Source organism: Oratosquilla oratoria, chromosome 6 (genome assembly GCF_046742065.1).
Source record: "Oratosquilla oratoria isolate Oo_2021 chromosome 6, ASM4674206v1, whole genome shotgun sequence".
NCBI classification, from domain to species: domain Eukaryota; kingdom Metazoa; phylum Arthropoda; class Malacostraca; order Stomatopoda; family Squillidae; genus Oratosquilla; species Oratosquilla oratoria.
In genome coordinates, this window is record NC_134782.1 from 41,781,407 (window position 1) to 41,804,373 (window position 22,967).

General features: G+C 39.8%; 1 long non-coding RNA gene across 1 annotated transcript in view; it reads left to right on the forward strand.

The window, feature by feature from the left end:
• Positions 1-22,967, forward strand: part of LOC143026446 (uncharacterized) — a 53,511-nt gene that overhangs the window by 11,349 nt on the left and 19,195 nt on the right. The window contains exon 2 of the long non-coding RNA XR_012966480.1: positions 19,259-19,605. This is a non-coding gene — a long non-coding RNA (uncharacterized LOC143026446). The remainder of the gene's footprint in view (positions 1-19,258; positions 19,606-22,967) is intronic.

Here is a 22,967-nt window from a genome sequence, read left to right on the forward strand (position 1 = left end):
TTCCTGCCCCCTAGAGGACTGTACGCCTCTCGACTGCTACGTTGGCCAAACGAGAACGACATTGTCGAGAAGAATGTCTTCCCACTTGTCAAGTGGAGGCCCCAAACTACACCTACTAGAAAAACACAACACACAAATCACAAGAAAACTTCTAGAAGACAACACCGTCATTCTCGCCAAGGAATCAGAAAAGTCTAGACTTTTCTTCCTGGAAACACTTATTATACGAGACATACAACCAACTATTAACAGACAAGTGGAAGCCCCTACATTACTCCCCAGCATGAAGCCCCTCCCTAGGACTAGTAGCCCTCTCAACCACAACAACACACCTTCCAAACACACCGACACCCAAGTCCCTCTCCGACGTTCCGCCAGACTGATAGAGAGGACACTTGGCCCTCAATGGACATCTGCCCCACAGCAACAAAATCCCACACATGTATGTGACCTATCCCCGTGTCTTACGTCGTGACCTCCCCCCGCGTCTTTACGTTGTGACCTCTCCCAGAGCTTTCTTTCTATGTTTATTATGTCCTGTACTCTCTGTCTCTATTACATTGATAATGCTAACTGTGTTTAGCGAAACGTCTGTACATTCTTTCTCAACTAAAGTTCCTAATGTCTACTGGAAATCTATTATTCCGTCTGTCCTGTGATAACCAGAAATCCACGTTCAGAAGACTTGAAAGTCTACTTAAGAAGCTTTGTAGCGCCGAATGCGCAGTTGTTTTTAACAAAACATGTTTAAAAGAAAACCTGCTGCCAAGATTCACATATATATATATATATATATATATATATATATATATATATTTGTGTGTGTGTGTGTATTCGATGTCGGCGGAACATCGTGTTGATTCCGTGTTCCTTCTCAAGGTAAAACGAATACTATAAGGTACGTTGAGCACCTCCCCCCCTCCGCTTACCTAGCCCCTAATCGCTCGCAATTCGCCCGGTGGCAATAGCCCTCTTTTATACACTACTATCTTTTCATTTTCTAACAGACATTCTTCCCCTCCCACAAAACCCGATCCCGCGCAAGCGAGGTGGTCTTTTCTTGGAATCCAGAATCCAGAATTACCTCCACTGTGACGTCATAGGAAATCCAGAGGTGGAGAGAGTGAGAGGTGGGAGAAAATGTAAACTTTAAAGAAAACCATCTGTATGTATGGTAAACTTTAAAATTATACTATGATTCACAACAAAGTTATGTCGTAGCAGAAGAATAAGCGAAGATATAGAGATCTGTATATTTCGATCAGTTACTGTGATCCTCTTCAGCAGATATGAATTACAGAGTAGAGAACAATGTGTGTTTATACTGATACAGTGAGGTAAGCAAGAAGGGACGGGGGCCGGACACGTGACCTGAGCCCCCGTTCCTCCCCTCCACATATCTTATATTTGGGTAGTGAAAAGAAATGTATATTTTTATCACCTTCCAGTCTAAAGGCATTGCACTTCTGCACTATACAAACTGTTGGCATTTTTATATGTTATTTGTCTGCCTTAGCTACCCCTTTAATCAGAAGATGGAGCTCCGCTCCACACACTGGTGTGTGAGTGACTGACAGCTCTCGACCCGCGGAACCCTGGTCTCGATATTTCCGTTGACATCATCATCTACCTGCGCAATGGAGAGGTGTTCTGGATCTCCCCCCCCCCGCTAACTTACCTTATAGTATTCGTTTTACCTTGTTCCTTCTCTTATTAAGGGGTGGTGTCTGAGATGGATGACAAGTCCATTTCTGGCGTGGAATCTGCTGGGACATCATGGACACTGGATGGCTGGAGGAGGGCGAGGAGCGGCAAGTTGTTGCTTTCTGTATTGCCACTTTTCCTCAACTTTATGTTCTTGCATGTTTTCGAACATTTTGGTTCCAGTCATGATGGTGTGGCGCCAGTGTTGTCGATTGCCTGCAGCTGTTTCCCAGGTCCCCGGATTAACTGCAGTTGATCTGAAGGTGGATTTCAACTGGTCTTTGTATATTTTAAGGGGACGACCACAGGAGCGGCTTCCCATAGCCAGCTCGCTGAAGAGGATTTGCCTGGGATGTCTTGTTTCCTGCATGCTTGCGACGTGGCCAGACCACCGGAGTCGATGCCTCATGATTGTAGCTTCCACGCTTTGGCTGCAGGCATGTGAGATGACATTGTTGGTGACTTAATCATCCCATTTAGTATTTAGGATAGATCGAAGCTTCCGTTGATGACATCGCTTGAGATTCTTCAGTTCTCTGCAGTAGAACGTCCATGTTTCACAGCCGTATAGGAGGGTGGAAGCAACAACGGCTTCGTAGACCATTAGTTTTGTTTTCCGGTTGAGATCCTTGTTGTTAAAGACTCGGTGATGCAGTTTCTTATAAGCAATATGGGGACTTCCAACTCTGTGTTCTACATAGTTTTCAGAGTTGCATTTTTTGGTAAGAATGCTGTCGAGATATGAGAAATGGTCTACTTGTTCTAGTGATATTCCAGCAATGGTGATGTCAGAATCTAGAAAGGGTGTTCTTGGATCTGGTTTTGCCAGGACTTTAATCTTTTGGATGTTTACACTCATATCTAAACGATGATTGGCATCGGCAAGGTTGTTCACGGACTGTTGAAGATCGTCAGGTGATTGGCCGAGAGCAGCAGCAGCATCCGGCATAAAAATTCCTGAGGTCCCTGGGATGAGTTTATTGTTGCTCTGAAGCCTTCTGCTGCCACCAATAATTCTGAATTTCCCTAAGTCTGGACTGGCATAGGTTTTTCAGTACATTGTATCGTGCCTTTTCGTGTCGTTATATGTGCGTGTGTGTGATTCACCATGGTCTTGGATCACGTGTTGGACTCGTGACCGACAGCTATTTCCCCCCCGGAAGAAAGCTCAGAGCTCATATTATATGACCGATTTATGGGTAATGATGTGACCTTTCACGCACACACACCCAACTCCCCACCCACGAGAGTTGGAGTAACGACTCGCAGCGCACTGAAATTATTTCAGTCCTGTGCGGGGTTCGAACCCGGACCGCTGTTCCGGCAGCAGGGAACTCTAACCACAGCGCCACGAGTCGTGTGTGTATGTGTATTTACCTAGTTGTATATCGTTTTATCTAGCCTGTTTATAAATTCGTGTATCGTTTTTGCACACACCACATTTTCATCTAACTTCCAAACATTTATTATCATGTGGGGAAAGCTGTTCTTTTTCAGGTCTCTTCTATAATTGTCTTTATTGATTTTCTTTCCATGTCCTCTTGTATCTCTACCATCCCATGTGATTAGATCCTCTCTATCAGTAAATTTCATGCCTTTCATGATTCTATAAATAGTTTTCAAGTCTCTTCTCTCTTTTCTTTGCTCCAATGTCTGTAGTTCAAATTTTGCCAGCCTCTCCTCATATGATAGTTCTGAGAGCGTTGGTGCCAATTTCGTAATTGCTCTTTGTATTCTTTCAAGTTTTGTTATACATTTTTTTTTGTACTTAGTGACCACGTCGTCGCTGCATACTCCAATTTTGGTCTTATCAAAGTGACTAGTATTTTCTTCACCATTTCTTCATCCAGGTATGTAAATGCCAATTTGATTTATCTTATTAAATTATAAGTTTCTCCATTTTTTTTTAATATGTTTCCCAGGGGACAAATTATTCATAATAATGACTCCTAGGTCCTTCCTTCTCTTATTCAACTTTTTTAATTTCTCCCAATGTATATGATCCCATTATTTTTCATTTATTTATTTATTTTTGCTTCTTCCAAATTCCATTATACTACACTTCGTAATATTAAATTCCATCTCCCACTTCCCACTCCATTCCCATACTTTATTGAGATCACTCTGCAGCGACTCACAATCTTCTTCGGTGCTCACTTTTTTCAATATTTCCCATCGTCTGCGAAGAAGCTCATATAACTTTCAATTCCTTCATCCATATCATTAATATATATAGCAAACATTATTGGGTCAAAACTTTTCCTTGTGGAACTCCACTAATCACCTTATCCCAATTGGAATGTTTGTCTCTTATCACCACTCTCATTTTCCTTTCATACAAGAAGTCTTCCATCCACTTAAATAGTTTGCCCTATATTCCTCCTGCAGTTTCTAATTTCTTTAGCAATTTCTTATGTGGCACCTTATCAAAAGCTTTTTTCAGGTCTAAAAAGGCACAGTCGGCCCATCCATCTCTTTCTTGTATTGTATCTATTAGTCTTGAATAGAAACACATCAAGTTTGTGACACATGATCTTCCTTGTCTAAATCCAAACTGCCACGGATTTAGTACATTGCTTTTTTTTTCCAAATGCTTTACCCATCTAATTTTGATAATTCTTTCACAAATGTTAGCTACTGTACTTGTAGGATCATCTTTGTTTCCCCCCTTATGTATTGGTACTATATTTGCTCTTTTCCAATCTTCTGGAACTTTTCCTCCCTTCAATAAACTGCTTATTAGACCATGTATTTTGTCTGTTAGTTCTTTCCTGCATTCTCTCAAAATCCAGTTTGCCATTTCATCTGGACCATGCGATTTTCTTACATCGAGATTACTCAAGTGATTCATTATTTCATTCTTTGTTACTTCTATCTCTTTCATAGGGGGGACTTTCCCCTCCCACTCGACATCTGATTTAAAATGCTTGTTCATAATTTCTGCCATTTCTATTTCCTCTGTGTATTCTATTCCTCCTCGTCGTAGTTTCACTAATTCTTGTTTGTTTTTCAGTTTGTTGTTTACAAATCTATAAAATAGTTTTGGTTGATCTTTACATTTTTCTATGACATCCTTTTCGTATTTTCTCTTTTCTTCTCTGCGCACTTGTACATATTCATTTCTATAACCAGTATATGTTTTCCATCCTTCGGGTTTTTTGTCTTTCCTCCATTTTATCCAAGCTTTGTCCCTTTTATATTTTAACTTGCTACATCTTTTGTTGTACCAACATTCTTCATATCCTTTTTCTTGTTTTTGTCTTGGAACATACTTTTCCATTCCTTCCTTATAAATTGTTGTCAAGATTGTCCATTTCTCTTCTACTGTTGTTTCCTCTTTGTATATCCTTTCCAAGTCTGCCTTTTGATTTTTTTTTCTCATTTTATCATTTTTTTTCATACATCATTCTTCCCTTTCTATATTATTCATTTTCCCATGTATTTTTCTTCATTTAGTTCCAGTTCAACTAATATGTGGTCACTTTTACTTAGTGGTGTCTTATATTCAATCTTGTCCACTACTTCTGGTTCTGATGTGATTATTAGGTCTAGTCTCGATGGCTCTTCCTCATTTCTATACCTAGTATTCTCTTGTATCCATTGTGTCAATGTATGTTCTATAATCATATCAAGTAGTACATTTCCCCATAGGTCGTCTCCACCCTTCACTGTCATCTCTTCCCAGCAGGTTTCTTTACAATGAAAGTCACCCAATATAACTATTCCTCCATCTTCCATTATCTTATTTAGTGTTATCCTTGTGTCTTCTAACATATTTTTGTGTTCTCTCTCTTCCCACGAAGCCGTTTTAGGAGGCACGTAATTTACCACGAACTTCCTGCTCTTCTTGTCCCTGTCCTCCATTTCCATCATAATCATCTCCACTACATTCTTTCCATATGTACCATTCCTCACATTTATATCATTAGGCAGGAACATAACTCCACCACCTTGTTTTACTTCTCTGTTTCTAATCCACTAATTATATACACCATGCCCTGCACTGTTGGATGGTAATGGACCTTTCAGTTTTGTCTCCACAATTTCCATTGTGTCAGGTTCTTTTTCCTTCAGGTAATCATTCAGTTCGTCCAAGCCTGTTTTTAATCTATCTATATCCACTACTCTCCAATAGAATTTCTCTTTGACTCTGTTCTGTTCCCGTTTTTTCCCTTAGCTTCTATTCTTTTTGTTTTCTCATCCTCTCTTTCCTCTTTATTCATTTCTCTTTTTATCCATACCTGTTTGTACTGATCACTTTCTGCTAGTTTCCCTGTTTTTGATAAGACATTCTCTGCTGTCGTTTGTGACCTGAATTTAACCTTAATTGGTCTGGTCTTGTCTATACTGCATTTTCCTAGTCTATATAATTCTTCAATTTCTTTTCCTATTTCCTTTTCGCCTTGTTTACCTTTTCTTTCTCATCTCTTACTCGTGTAGTCCTATTTGGATTATGCTTCTCTTCCATTCCTAATATAATTATACATTTCTTTTTATCTCCTAAGTCTCTTACTATATTCTCCTTGTCTCTCATCACTTTAATAACTGTGTCCTTAGTGTGTTCCCTCATAAATTGTTTCACTATATCTCTGAATTCAATTTATTATCCTCCTGAACTTTTCTCCAACCCTATACCTCTTTTGCTATGGACTCCTTATTGTATTTATTATTCCTCTCTAATTCCTCATTCTCATCATTTACTTCTTTTAACTGTATTTTTAATTCTTCTATTTCTTTATTTAGGTTTTGGTTCACCTTTAGTTCTTCCAATTTATCAACTTTCTGTGTAATCGCGTTCTGGCTGAACCTAACCCTCCCATGATTCGTTCATTTTTGTTAGTTTTTCCTTTAGACTTGCTAATCAGGGGAGGTTGTCGTCTCCCCCCTCATTAAATCAATAGAAATAATAATCTTCACTTTCTATTGAGTTGCTCTCATCTATATTTCTACTTTTGATCCCTTTGCTAACTTGTTCGACTTCACTTGTGTCGTCTGCGCACCTTTTGTTTACGCCCCTTCTGACTTCTGGGGCCTGTTCCTCCCCTTCCTCATTTTCTTCCATTTTTCTCAATAATTCCTCCCCTTCTTTTTCTTCACCTGCCCACTACACCACGAACTTTCCCCTTCCCTACTAATACAACACAGGTACTCCCTCGTCGCTGAAATTCACAAAAATTGCGTGTTTTTTTTTCCCCGAGTTCCAATCTTCGGTGTCTGTCCGACGTGTGTGTGATTCACCACCACCACCATGGTCTTGGGAACACGTGTTGGACTCGTGATGGACAGCTATTTCCCTCACGGAAGAGAGTTTAGAGCTCGTATGACCGATCTATGGGTAATGCTGTTACCCTACACACACACACACACACACACACACACACACACACACACACACACACAACTCCCCGCCCACGAGAGTTGGAGTAACGACTCAAAGCGCAGCGATACTGAAATTATTTCAGCCCTGGGCAGGATTGAACCCGTACCGCCGTAGTGACAGTCCTGTGTGTGTGTGTGTGTGTGTGTGTGTATTGTGATAATACAAAATATCAGAAGACGAGGAAAAAAGAAAAGAAAAGAAAAATTAAATAGAATATACCCCCTGTTTGAGACACAGAAAAAGAAAACCTGCTGACGTATAAGATGTATTTTAGTCTTGGCGTAGGATAAATACCATTTTATGTTTTCCTCTCCTTTTTTCTAACCGCTGCTGCTGGCAACGTGGGCACGAAACGAGTCTATTTTTGTAAACTCAGGTGGTAAACGCCATTTGACAAAAAAGAGAAGAAAAATATATATACAATACATACACGCGCGCACAAACACACAGACAGTATCGCTGCGCTTCGAGTCGTTACTCCAACTCTCGTGGGCGGGGAGTTGGGTGTGTGTGTGTGTGCGTGTAAGGTCATAGCATTACCCATAGATCAGTCATACGAGCTCTCTTCCAGGAGGGAAATAGTTGTCGATCACGAGTCCTACACGTGATCCAAAGACCAAGGTGAATCTCACACACACACACACACACACACACACACACACACACACACATATATAATATATATATATATATATATATATTGTGTGTGTGTATGCATATATCTTTTATATACGTGCGTGTGTGTATACGTACATGCATGTATATAGTTATACTAGATAATAATGATAATTAAACAAAAAAATCTTTCTGACCTCTCTAGACACGTTTACTTTGGCGACACTTTACATATTTTATTCTGGCTGATGTTAAATTGTTTTTAAGTATATGCAAGCTCTTTTTGTTTTCATATTCCGTCGAAATACGATTTATCGTTTCAGTCGATGTATTTGTTGAAAATTTATTTTCTGTCTTCACAGAAGAGTAGCATCTGCTGTAAGTAAAATAAACATGAAAATAGATATATGAATAAATAGATACATAAATAAATAATAAACAAATAGAAAAACAAATTAATGTCTCATCATTCTCCCCTCCTTGTCCATCCTTTCACTATCTTCACATTTCATCTTGGTTTCTCTTCATATATACTTTTTGAAATGGGTCAGTCTCTCTCGGGAGGCTGCGTGCGGTGGATACCAGCCGGCTCGTTCTTGGGGGGAAAGGGTTGGGTGGTTTGGTGGGAGAAGCGGAGGGTACAATGGTTCCTGAAAGAGCAGGTGGCAAGGAACACGTCAAGCTCGCCGGCTGGAACGCTGCCAACGACGTCAGCTGTGTGTGTGTGTGTGTGTATGTATGTGTATGTATGTGTGTGTGTTTGGGGTCAACAGCAGCCTGTCTCGTCTTGGCCACTTTTTTTCATCAGTGTCTGTTGTTCGTCTTTGAATCTATCGTCTCCATTTTTTTAACAACCAAATTGAAAAGTTTGAATATACCCACGTGCTATTCTGATGGCGTCGTCGAGAGCGTCCTGGTGTCGCATTTGCTTAGTTGTGGGTTTGATTCCCGCACTTCTCCCCAATTCCCAGCAGTGGGTGTTAATTACCTGACCCAATAGTCCAAGCACATCACAGGCCTAGGGTGCAGCTAGGCCCCTCATTACCATGTGTTATTCCTCTTATTTCCCTACCAGATGACGTCCTCATCTTGGCATTCATTGTCGTCATAATCATGAGTTAGGGCATACGCCAGGGGGCGCGTCGCTTCACTCACACGTCGGCCCCATTTCCCACGTTTCCTCAGAGGATACACCCATGCGGCCCATACCCCCATCCCTCCCCATAAGAAAAAGGCATTCATCAGTCGAATTCCTTCGGCCATGAGTTCTGGTGGCATCCTTTCCTCTCCACCAAAGGCTGCCTCTTGTGGAGATGAACTTGTGGATGGGATCAACATCAGTGAAGCGTTTCTCATGTCCATATAGCTAGAGTTGACGTTCACAAGTCATGCTGGAAGTAACAGGCCTCGACTGAGTCTCACGCAGCAATCACAGATTTTAGACCAAGTTATACGATGGATACCACGTGATTCTCCGAAGCCACCTGGTATCAGAGACGTCAAGACACCAAGCAGTCTTTGTCTGTTTCACAACTGTACACACGTGACTTGAGGATTCGGATCCTAATCTTTCTGCATAAGCATCGACAACCCCATACACTCTGGTTCAGTGTGTTCATAACACAATGGGTCATGCTAATCCATCGAAGGGCCCTCATCACTCTCATGCACATATGTGCATACGTGTGTGTATCTATTTTCATTAATATAAAATACCTCAGGATCATTCCAATTCACCGGAGCACTTTCGGTCGTCAAGGTATTTGAATAATTCCAAGACCTCATTGTCCACCACATGCATGGTCAGACAGCTGTATCATCCAGTAAGCCCCAGACACCTGGTCTCTGGTCTTGCTCCAGGAGTGGTCTCGCCTCCCTGTGCAGTGACTCAGGACATCCAACAACACCAAAGACAAGGTCGATGACCTTGGTGTTTTCAGTGGATTTTCTGCAACGACAGTGACCGTTCTTCCCTATACCCAGTCCATGTACGTGTTGAAAACCGTGGGGACAAGGACGCATCCTTGCTTCATTCTTCAGTTATGAGAATAGAAGTCTGACACGTCTCTTCCATACCTTACAACATTCTCTGTCCAAGAGAATAATACAACCATCGCGTTCAAGGGCTCTGGAGGATATGAATATATATATATATATATATATATATATATATATATATATATATATATATATATATATATATATATATATACAGACGCTCCTCTACTTACGTTCATTCGTTTTACGTTTTTTCGATTTTACGTTTGAACTGACTGTAAAAAAAAAATAAAAAAATAAATAAAAATCTTGAGTGAATTTTTTAGTTTAGCGCGCTCTCCGTAGTACGAGACGTTCATACGATACTTACGCAGGACGCTGCGTCCATTGTTTACATGGCACGAACGACAGACTGAACGTGCCTTGCCTCCTCCTCCTTCTCCACCATCTCACTTTATGTTGCTTGAATTTAATTTATTTGAAATTAATGTTATTATTTTACAATGTTATATTTATAATTAATTATTTAGGGGTGTTTTATAAGATACGGTAATAGAATTTATGGATGTATAGTACAGTATGAACGGTCATACATTACTGGAACGTACAGTAACAACTTACGTTCATTTTCAAGTTACGTTCGGCCGTTCGGAACGTAACTAAAACGTAAGTTGAGGAGCGTCTGTATATATATGTATATATATATATATCAAATCAGCCATCCACTGCTGAACAAAGGCCTCCTTCATAGCATTCCATGATTCACACGACCGCGCCATCCTCTGCCACGTCACTTCTGCAAACTTCTCAATCTCGTCTCTCCACCTTCTGTCTGGTCTCCCTCTTCCACGCTTCCCATCTCGCGGCGTCCACTCAGTAACACACTTGCTCCATCGCTCATCAGTCGTTCGCACTAACCTGCCCAATTCCACTTCCTCTCTTTTACTGCTTCCACAATATCATTCTAGTCTGCTCTCTCACCCAACTTGCTCTCTTTCGGTCTCTCAGCGTTATTCCCATCATTGATCTCTCCATTCTCCTCTGTGCTGTCCTTAGTTTTGTTTCCATTGCCTTCGTTAGTTTCCAAGTCTCACACCCGTAGATTATTGCTGGTAGAATGCATTGATTGTAAACTTTACGTTTCAAACATAAAGGTAGAGAGCCTCTCAGGATCTTATTATACTTACCAAACACTTTCCAACCAATTGTAATGCGTCTTTTTATTTCATTATCATGATCTTTCGTCACTTTTACCATCTGGCCTAAATAATTATACTCTTCAACTTCCTCAAGACTCTCATCATCAATTACAATCTCTTTACTTTGAACTTTCGTATTGAACATTACTTTGGTTTTACTTTTATTAATTTTTAAACCTACTTTGACACTTTCCTTGTTTAGATCACTCAGCATATCTTGCAAGTCTTCTGCTCTTTCTGAAATAAGAATAATGTCATCCGCAAATCTTAGGTGGTTCAAATATTCGCCATTAATCTTTAAACCTTTCTTTTCCCAACTCAGTCTTCTGAAAATATCTTCCAAGCAAGCTGTAAATAGTTTCGGTGAAATTGTATCACCTTGCCGTACTCCTTTCTCGATCTTGATCTTTTCTGTATCTTTATGTAGTCGAATTATAGCGGTACCTTTCGCATAAACCTTTTTACGATCTGTTCGTTTGTACCCTGCTTGCGTAGTGAGTTTAGTATTGCTATTTGTTCTACCGAGTCAAAGGCCTCATAATCTACAAAAGCTAAACACAGATATATTGTATTCTGTCGTTTTCTCGATTAGTTGGTTTATCGCCTGCAAATGGTCTAGGGTCGAATATCCGCTCGTAAAGCCTGCCTGTTCTCTCGGTTGGTTTCCATCTAAAACTTGACTTAGTTTATTTGTAAGGATCTTGGAGAATACTTTATATACATTTGATACCAAACTAATCGGTCGATAGTTACTAAGGTCCTTCTGGTCTCCTTTTTTATGAAGCAAAATCACTATAGCATTGCACCACGCATCAGGAACGCTTTCTTGACGTAAGCACTGGGTGTACAACTCAGCTAATTTAACAGCGTCTTTCAACAGATCTATCGATATACCATCTTCCCCAGGTGATTTTCCTCGTTTCCTAGTTTTTAGGATTTCTACTTCCTTTGTAATTTCTGGTACACTACTAACGTCTACACATGAATTTACTGATTCAACTACGGTCTTCGACGAGTAAAGCTCTTGGTAAAACTCTTCTACTTTTTTTCTACCATTTTGTCTCTACTTTTAATTATTTCTCCATTTCTATCTTTCAAACATATCATTTGCTGTCTTCCTAAAGCATGTTTGCGCTCGGTCACTTTAATACTTTTACCCTTCCGAATAATTTCCTTTACTTCATCCATGTTTCTGTTTCTTTTCTCTAATCTCTGCCTTTTGTTGATAAGCTTGTTTAGTTCTACTCTTTCTATTTCGTCTCTACTGCTTTTAATCTGCATGGTCCTTCTTTTAATTAGGTCATTTGTAGTTTTGGAGTTTCTTTTCTCTAATGTTTTTTGTACTTCCTACTTTCTCTGCCGATTCTCTAATGATATTCACTAAATTCAAATTAATATCTTCCACGGTGTCCTCATTTGTTCTTAAAGCTTCGAATCTATTTTTAATTTCTAACTGAAATGTCTTCTTATTATCCTTAACCTTTGCAAGGCTTATTTTTTTCTTAGAATTAGTTTATTTCTCTCGGCTCTGAAATTTAATTTAGCTGTACAACCTACCATTCTATGGTCACTACCTATGTTGACTTTATTTATGACCGTAACATTGTTAACGCTTTTGCTCTCATCTCCTAATATGAAGTCTATTTCGTTCTTTGTTGTTCCATTTGGACTTCTCCACGTTCATTTACGACCTACACGCTTTTGGAAGAAAGTGTTCATTATCCTCATGTTGTAGTTCTCTGCAAAATTTACTAACATCTCGTCTCATTTCTTTCACCTACTCCAAACTTACCAATGCCCATCTTCTTCCCTACTTTACAATTAAAGTCGCCTATTACCAACGTGTATTTACTTTTTTCTTGATCCATAGAACGACTCAATTTCATCGTCTGAACTCTGTGAAGTTGGTGCATAAACCTGAATTATTTTTAGAGTACCTTTTACACAGCCTAATCACAATCCAAGCTACCCTGTCTGACAAACTACTGAATTTGATTACGTTACCAGCAACCTCTCGGTTTATCAAGAATCCTACTCCACTAGATCTTTCTTTGTCCTTACCTCTATAGTAGAACAGGTGGTGACCATCTTGTAATTGTATCAGCTTTTCTTCCGTTCTTTGGACTTCGCTCAGTTCTAACATGTCCCACTTGATGTTGTCTAGTTCTTCCATTAAACTCTCCAGCCTGTAATCTTCTGAGAGGCTTCTTACGTTGTAAGTATAGATCTTCATTTTCTTCGTGTTGTTTAATGTCCAGGACTTGGATCTGCTTGGACAGTGCTTACTCACATTCGGTGGCACACTGCCCGTAAGCACACAACCATCATATTGATTGGTCTAAGGCAACAATTTTAGCCAATGGAAAAAGCCTACAAGAAAGAAATATAACAGAATCCTGCTTAATATCAAGCACGTTTGATAAAAATATAAACTTAAGCTATCGTCATTTTAAATGTGATAAATTGGTAATCCAAATGGTCACCAAGATCTTTCCGCCAGATTGAGCCTTATGTGTTGGTCAGGTCGATAGAGGTAAGGTCATCCTCCCTCCTCACATTGTATTGTCTCCCCCCTATGGTTGCCACCTGATACATTTAAACAACTGTCATTTAGTCTGAAAATGTAATATACGAAACTACTTACTGTCTACAAGTTTCCCTTCTCCTGTGGTTATTTAGCATATATATATATATATATATATATAATATATAATATATATATATATATATATATATATGCTGGTACATCGTGACAAGTTGATGGAGGTGGAAAAAGAAGTCACGGGTCTAGTTCCGAGTTTCGCTCTATGCCTCTGAAGAAGTATAGAGCGAAACCGTTCAGGAATAAACTTAGAAACTCGGAACTAGACCCGTGACTTCTTTTTCCACCATCATCATATGTATATATATATATATATAATATATATATATATGTATATATATATATATATATATGTATATATATATATATATATATATATATATATATATGTATACACACACACAGGTTGAGTCCCGATTTAACGGCAGCCACAGGACTTTGGGGATGCAGTTAAAGCTATTTTGCCGTTAAATCCATTGATTATTTTTAAATACCGGTACAGAAATAGAGGCAACAAGAAAAGTGGGAAAAGCTTAGGAAGAAAAATAACCATTTGCATTGTTCAGTTGGCTTCTTCCGCTCCCAAAGTGAGGATTCTTCATACTGTACAATATGATTATTTACATGGAGGATTTGGCTGCAAGTCTGATATCATGACTGGCTTCAGGGCTATGTCAGCAGGCTCGGTGGTGTCTGGCAGGGTGATGTCTGGGGTGTCTGGTGGGGTGGAACTGACTGGAGTACCGCTTATGACAGGGACATTGTCTGGAGCAGAAGATGGCCTAGGGAGTGGCTCAATGTCTGGAGTTGATATAGGGTCTGGTAAAGGCTGAACGTCTGAAGCAGTATTTTCACTTACTTTCTTGAGAAGACCATGGATCTTAGTTTGCTTCAAGTATTTTGGCTTCTCCTTAATTAAACAGGCCTTTATATTATACACCTGCAGTATTTGCTGTTCTTTGATGAAAGAGTGCTACTCCAGAGCAGTGATTAATTGTTCCGTCAGCTCAATGGTCGTGTCGAGGGAGATCTTAGGGGGATCATCATTTTGCTCGTTGTTGTCGTCATCACTCTCCTCACGCTGGAACTCCTCTGGTGTCATAACCATTCTCACTATTTCTGCCGAAGATAACTGGTGGGCAACAGGAGCATCGTCATCTACATCAAGCCACTCCACCAGGTCTTGATGCTCAAGTTTCTGTGCCACTAAGCTGGTGTATACTTTGGCACACTCCATAATCTCCCACAAAATCTGCTTTGCCTTGAAAATAGTTGACTGTATTTCCCTGCACAAGTCAGAATTTCCCTAACTTTATCTTGCAGCAGTGTGTTAAACAGCGCCATTGTTATGATGCGGCGTCAGCGGTAAACACACGCTCGGTTCGGTCGCCTTTACCGAGCACTCACGGTTCGGTACACCTAATATGCCGATAATTGATATACCGCTAAACGCGCGAATGCCGTTTAACCCTACGCCTATTGCCCCAATAGTAATTTCTGCCGCTAAACCCGGGATTCCGGTAAATGCCTTGCCGTAAAATCGGGACTCGCCCTGTAATATATATATATATATATATATATATATATATATATATATATATATATATATATATATATATATATATATATAAAGACATCTTGCAGGTTGTAAGAGGAGTAGAGGGAACCACACAAGTAGAACAAGATTTTATTCTTTAGCTAGTTTCGCAGTGGTGCTTCCTCGGAAGCACCACAGTGCGAAAAACTAGTTAAAGAATAAACTCTTGTTCTACTTGTGTTTCCCTCTACTTCCATTTTATATATATATATATATATATATATATATATATGTATATATATATATATGAGCAACGGGCTGCGCCCAACCCCGATATTCAGGGGCTCGGCCCTGCGGGCGAGCTTGCTTCGCTCGCAGGCGCCTTCGGCTCCCAGCCCTACGGGCTGCTTGCATTTCAAGTCGAAATAATAGGATCTGAAATCTTCGTTAGCGCTGAACCACCCGTTTTTGGAGACACAAAACGCTTCTCTTGTTCAGGGTCTATATCTTAAACTTCTCCTCTGGGCGCTTGATTTTGTTTAAAGAACAAAATACTCTTCCTGATATCTGACGCCTCATTAGCTTTCTTCTTGCCGAAAGGAGACAAAGAGGACATGTATTTCTCAGGGAATTCATTTCTGTGAATGTTAACTCCTGTTTTAAACTCTTCTTCACATCACTTAGTGAATATTTCTCTTTGTTATCCAACCCCAAAAATGGCGTTTGTCTTACGTGGTACCGGCCATGGTGTTATACAACCTTGCAGAGGCACGAGGCACACCAGGACGAATCACAGAAATTGGTCGTAGGGGACGTGCCCCCTTGAGGGATTTCCGGTTTCCGGTCCGATTACAGGAATTCTTTGATTAGTACCAAGGGTTCCCCTGAGGGCTTCCAAGGGGTTCCACAGGGACTCCCCAGGAGTTTCCAGAGTGCACTCCAAGGGCTCCGCTAGTGCTCCCCTTTAAGTTCCTTGGGGTTCTTAATGGGCTCCTCAGGAGTTCCCAGAGGGTTCCACAAGGATTCTCAGAGTTTCCCTACTGACTATCCAAGGGTTACCAAAGTGCTCCCCGGGTGTTTCCAGAGGTTTCCCCGGGGGTTTGCGGACGTCTTTTCTCAGCCAATCAGTCGTCTCCGTTACCGTAACGTCACCGCTCTTGGCCAATCAGGCGTCTCCATTTACGTGACGTCACCATTGTCTTAGCCAATCAGGGGCCAGCGTTTATCCTTAGAAGACGTTACCATGTTACTGGGCCAACTATACCCGGCAATGCCCTCTTTTCGGCGGAACCGCCGTTCCGACCATTTCGACAACAAATTATTTAATATAATGTAAGGTTACAGGTATCGCTTGTGACCCCCCACCCCCACGCTAACAATTACTGGCGGGAGGGTCACACTAAGCTGAACAGTCTCCTTCAATCTCTAAAACATCCTCCTACTCCGCCTGAAGAGGCTTGTCTTAAGTTCATTAGAACATTATAGGATTAAACGACTTAGAAATATTGAGGTCCTCCTGCTTTTCTCTGTATTTATTTACCTTAATGTAAAAGACCTCAGTATCACCCAGATCACTTAAACCATCACATTTCACCAGAGCAATGTCGTCGTATGTACATCATAATAACTATGCTCGTGGTGTACCTTCTGTCCTTTCTTGGGTCAAATTTTGTAATAGATGTGTGTGAATGCGCGCGTCTGTATTTTAAATAATTACATTGTGAAGTAAAAAGCCTAAACTCGTGGGGTACTGTATTTTTTGTCTTTCTCTCTTAAACTCAGTTTTAAATAAGTTAATGTTTTTATCATTATTATTATTACTATTCTTATTATTAATATTTTCATTCGACTGTTTCATCTCAAGGTTGAAATTAATTTTACACATTTGTTTCCAGATGCAAGATCTGTCTTGATGTTTATGTAACAGCGTGTAATCTTCATTATCTAATCTCGTGACCTTTTTGTTGTCTGCAAAGAAATTAGTGTGCTTTTTCCCTTCTAGAATGCCATTTACATAAATCAGAAACATTACGGGTGCCAATACTGATCCTTAAAGGACTCCGCTGGATGCTTCGCTTCATTATGACATCCTGTGCCTTCCCCACTACTTTACTCATGTACCAGTCTTTGCAGTAGGGCAGGACTCGTAGTAATGCATTTAAATTGGACAAATTTAGGTTTAATAAGTAATTTGGGAAGAACTGGTTTACTAATAGAGTGGTTAACTGATATAATAGGGAGCGCTGAAACTATTGGTTATTTTAAGAGGTTAGATAAATTTATGGGGAGGGATGATTGCTGTAAGGGAGAAGGAACTGTTTAGTGTAGGCCTTATGGTCTCATGCAGTCTCATCTATCATCATGTTCTTATATTTTCATCCATATTCAGTAGGTTTTCCTTAAGTTCTCCAGTATGTTCCAGCTCTCATTATTGTCGTTGGTGTGGTACCTTGCCAAAGGCTTTCTCCAGATCTAGGTACCCACAGTCCACCTATCCATCTCTGTTATGGAACATATACTTTTGAATAATCATTTAACTTACATGAGACTGATTCTCCATTTCCGAATCCAGATAACTTCTCTCGAATTCTTCGACTATGTTTGGTGATTATCTATGTTAAGGATAACATTTGATATTTTGATAATCTATGAAAAAAGACAAACGAAAATATAGAGAACAGGTTATTTCTTGAGCCTCCTCGCCATCTTCAACACCTTACACACACGCTCATGCGGAAAAATCACGCCAGTTTGATCGTTTTCGTACACCTGAGCAACATGGGTGGGTAGAGAGTATCGTTAGGGGCCCACCTGCCGTGTGAACCGGCATAATCTTGAAAGATAAAATTCCTGATAATGCCCTCCAGTAAATATAGAGATAACGTGACAGGCGCTCAAAGGCGGCTCTTCGGTTGATCGGCAAGCGTGTCGGTGATCCACATAAGAATAAAATAAATAAAAAATAAGCAAAAATAAATATATAAAGAAATAAATGAAAATATATAATAAATGAATAGATGAATACATAGATAAACACCAAAATGAAATCACGAGAACGAAAAAACGATATTATAATAAGAGAAAGTACAGTCTCAAAAGGTTAAAGTTGGTTCTATTGACACATGATTAGTTCAACAAGAATGAGGGGGGACACCTTGCCCCCCTCCCCCTTTCGACCTTATAGTCAAAGCAGGGGGTGGGGAGGAGAGACTGCCATGCTCCCATTCACCTGGTGGCATTTTCATACTAATAAATGTGAGTCGACTTGTCACGATTTTCACTGATAACATGCAACCCTTTAGTGGCTGGCAACGGTTCTTAGACCCTTCCATAGATCTCTGGGAAGAAATATTGAATATTTGCCCCGATGGTGTCATTGTGGGACTGTTTCTATCACCGGCTGAGGAAGGGGATATGAAGGGAATAGGTAATTTTACTGTTTATAAAAGTCAAATTCAAATTATGAGGAGTGACATGATATGCATCAAAACTGACACTCGAAAAAAAGAAGCGAGTTCTAGAGCATTCAATGCTGCATAAAAGTTATGAATGCGTTTCCTGGCTTGCTTACAAAATTGTCTGCTTGTAAGGCGTCATTTTTCTGTTAGAATCTAACGTAGATGCAACATAACATATAACCATGAAAATAACAGTATAAATAGCAATAATGGCAAATTATGATATACCAAACCGTAATGATAACAATAGTAAATTATACTTATGATTGCAATGATGACACAAGCACGAGAACTGACAAAGATAATAATGTCTGTATTATTTGCATGGGTGTTTTACCGTATAGTGGCAACAGCAAGACTTCCCAAAACCACTTGGCAACAGAAAGCCGTCTAGGACAACAGGAACATGGAGCTATTCGTAGCCTAGCCAAATTTATTTCTGACTTTGTTTTGGGGGTAGACAGGTGCGCACGCGCGGTCTTTCTTTGTGTCGTCGTCTCTGGTCGCCCAAGTAAAGATGATGTTCACAGATTCATTAATTCTGATAATGATAAGTAATCTTAGAAATTATAGCAGTGATATTAATCAAAATAACAGTGATAATATATTAATGTTATTTTATTCATACCGTGATATCCCTCACAGTAAAGAAAATGTTAAAATGAACTATATTATCATCGTTAATACCCATCTCCCGTGTTCACATCCCTTAACCCCCACCCTCCAATTATAAAAAGATTGAACTTTGATAGAATATTTTTACAGAGCCAGGAGCAGTCCTCGTGACCTGGACAAACCAGTTACGTCATGTTCTTTAACGGATCACGTGAAGGTGCGAGGGATGCGGAGTCGTAACACGTGAGACTCAACATCTCGATCTACGTCACTGCCATGGGAGATTAAGCGACGCCCACCAGATAAGTTTGATATAGGGAGCACAGCCATTTTTTTCGTTCGTCATAAATGTAAACGTATAATTATATAAACAGCATTTGAATTTCAAAATTAGGACGAAGAAATGTGCACTCGTTTCCGTTGTTCCGAGAAACAGACAAGCCTGCGGCATCTAGTAAACAAACACGAGAAAATGGCATATCTATTGAGGTGAATAGGTAAGTAATTAAACGAATAAAAACATTTATCTGAGTATACAACAATAATACTGAAAAATAATTGCCGAACGTCTATGTAAAAATGTAAATGCACCAATTAAGCCCGTCAAGCCGATGACACTTCTAACTTGCATCCTATAAGTTAATTTTTACGGTTTTTATATCAATAATGTTTTGTGCCGTTTTGATTCAACCGTTCTTGAGATCCAAATGACGACATAGTACGTTTTGTATAGGGCGGCATTTCATGAATTAAAAATTACGGGCAACAAGATATAATAGGATAAATGAATAGATAAAAAATAGATTAATGAAAATAAATCAATAATCATATATATATATATATATATATATATATATATATATATATATAGATAATTAGATTCATTACAAATAAAAACAATAAATTAGAATAAATTACTACAAAATCTAATTAATTATCATTATTCACAATAAGAATAACTATTCAGGAAAAAAAATACGTAATATGGATATAAAGTTTCAAAATGATGGCCAGTACCAAACCATTTTTATAGCACGACTGAAAATGTCAAGAACCACGAAGTCACCGCACCGAATAAACTTGGCAGAAGCAAAGGAATATCGGGCGGATGGAGTCCAAAGTTTTAAGATTCATCAGGAAAAACAAGAGGATATTTACGTATTTGTTTATCTTCTTTTTTCTGCAGAATCTCTGCTTATCAAAGTAAAATCCAACACTTGCAACACTGTTTTACTCTAGCTTTGACTGATTAAATAAACTACAGGTGTTTTCCTTGCAGAAGGTAACGGATTTTGTTCAATTCAATTCGAGAGAAGACTTTGGGCTGGAAATGATAGATAGGTCCTTCTTGCTCGCAACAGGCTGAGTCACGTGCCCGAGCCACGTGAATAACCCCGAACTAGTCGAAATATAATTCTTCCGCTACACTAAACTTCCTTGTTTTTCATATCGCCATGCGTTTTTTTTTTTCATTTCAGTGCGATTCGAAATTGCAAAACAATGGCATAAATGGAAATAATAGTTGTTGCCCAGCGATTTTATTAACCTGAAGATGACGACCAGCACTAAAAGGATGACTCCAATGTGTAGCCTAATCGGAGCAATGCAACTCAAATCTCATGGACAACCAGTGACTGCCATTTGTCTTAGCTGTGCGTATCCTTTGTTCAAAGGCAGAAATAAGAAGAAAAAAAACGGAGAAAAGAAGAAAAAATAAAAATTGAAAAGGAAAAAAAAGAGAAGCAGAAAGAAAAAGAAAAGACAATAACAAAAATATGGAAGAAGAAAAGAGAAAAAATAAAAAGGAAAAAAAGGATAAAAAGACGAGAAAAACAAACGACAAAAGTGAAAAAACTAAACGTCGTGGGAATTCGGTAGTCTTCGTTCACCCATGTGCGTTCTAGTGGGAACCACAGATTTATTCACACGTTTACAGATTTGTCACGCTGTCAAACGTGCAATCAATAAATCGACCATTCGTAATTCACTGCTGAACCAGGGCCTCTCCTAAACACATGAATCGCACGACTTTGCCAGTCTCTACCAGGTTACTCCTGCAAACTTCACTATCTCGTCTCTCCACCTATTTGGTATTTCCATGTCACGGCGCCAAATCAATAACACATTTGTTCCATCTCCCATCCTCCTTTCTGGCAAACATTCCTGGTTCTCAATTCCACTTCCGCTCCTGTATTGTCTGCACAGTATTTTTCACTCCAGCTGCTCTCTCACCCAAATTTATTTCTTCCCGTCTTTCAGTGTTATTCACAGCAATGACCTCTCCATTCTCCTTTGTGCACTCCATAGCTTTCATCAGTATCCAAATCTCCCATCCTTCCTCAGCAGACATTCCCCTTTTTCCCAGTGCCCCTTTAACTCTATCCATCCTTCGCATCCTCCAGTAACTTGCACAGACATTGCAAGGGGCAGGTGCTTTCGGCATGAAATTGGGCACTTCACTCTTTTGTATTATTCGTATTTGGCAACTATCCGGTAGGGTGGAACACCATTTACCACATTATAATTTCTGAATGGTAAGAAAATGGAAAAAGCCTGTGAGAAATCATTTTTCATTCATTTTTATATATTTTTGTGAAGGGCACTTTTGGGGCACAGGGTAAAGGGGCAGGTGCTCGGGCACCCCCAGCACCCCCCCTATGCACGGGCCTGGCCCCCTCATGTTCACTCCTACCCATGCTTCCACACCTCATTTACTAATCTTTCTTCACTCATTCTTTCCATGTGTCCAAACCATTCCAATACTCTTTCATCAACCCTATCTCCCAACTCCCTTTCCACCCGTTCTCCACCTCACCTCCTCGTTTCTCACTCTATCCAGCCTAGTAACCCCTATCATACTTCTCATCCCAAACACATTCACACCCCTCTCATATATTCCATGTTTCTGCTCCATACAGTGCTGTCAGCACAGTCACTCCTTCATACAATCTCCTTTTAGCACCCATTCCCAAATGTCTTTTTCTCATTACACTTTTTAATTCCCCAAGGCATTTACTTGCCTCTCTTAATCTACATTGTACCTTCACTCCTTCCTTTTGTGCCATATTTGCACCCAAGTATCTAAAACTATTCACTTCCTCCAGTCTCTCTCCCTTAATACTCTTCCAATCTGCTGCCACTTTCTCCCCTTGTACATCTCATCACCTTACTTTTGCCCACATTTATCTTCAACTTCTTTTGCATACCTTCCCAAACTCTGTTACTAACTTCCTCAATCCCTCCTGTGATCCTGCCACAAGCGCAGTCTCATCAACAAACAACAACTGGGTTGTCTCCCACTTTTCTCCATTTCCTTTAACAATCTCCAATCCCCGACCCATTACCCTTGCATTTACCTTTCACACCACCCCATCCATATATAAATTGAACACCCAAGGTGATATAACACATCCCTGACGAAGTCCTACCTTTACCACAAACCACTATCTCCATTTCTAATTCTAACACTAGTTCTACTACTCTCGTAAAAACTCTTGACTGCTCTTAACAGCTTTCCACCTATCCCATATATCTGCAATACCTCCCACAGTGCCTTCCTGTCTACCCTGTCATAAGCCTTTTCCAAATCCATAAAGGCCCACAAAACATCCTTACCTTTTCCTAAAGCTTTCTCACATATCTGTCTTACCACAAAAATCTGATCCATGTAACCCCTACCTGCCCTAAACCGACACTGTTCCTCGCCAATTACTCCCTCTATTCCTCTCAATCAAAACCCTCCCATAAGCCTTCCCAACTACACTTAACAAACTGATCCCTATGAAACTACTACACTCACACTTGTCCCCTTTTCCCTTGTAAAGTGGAACTATCCTCCAGTCCTTTGACACTCTACCCT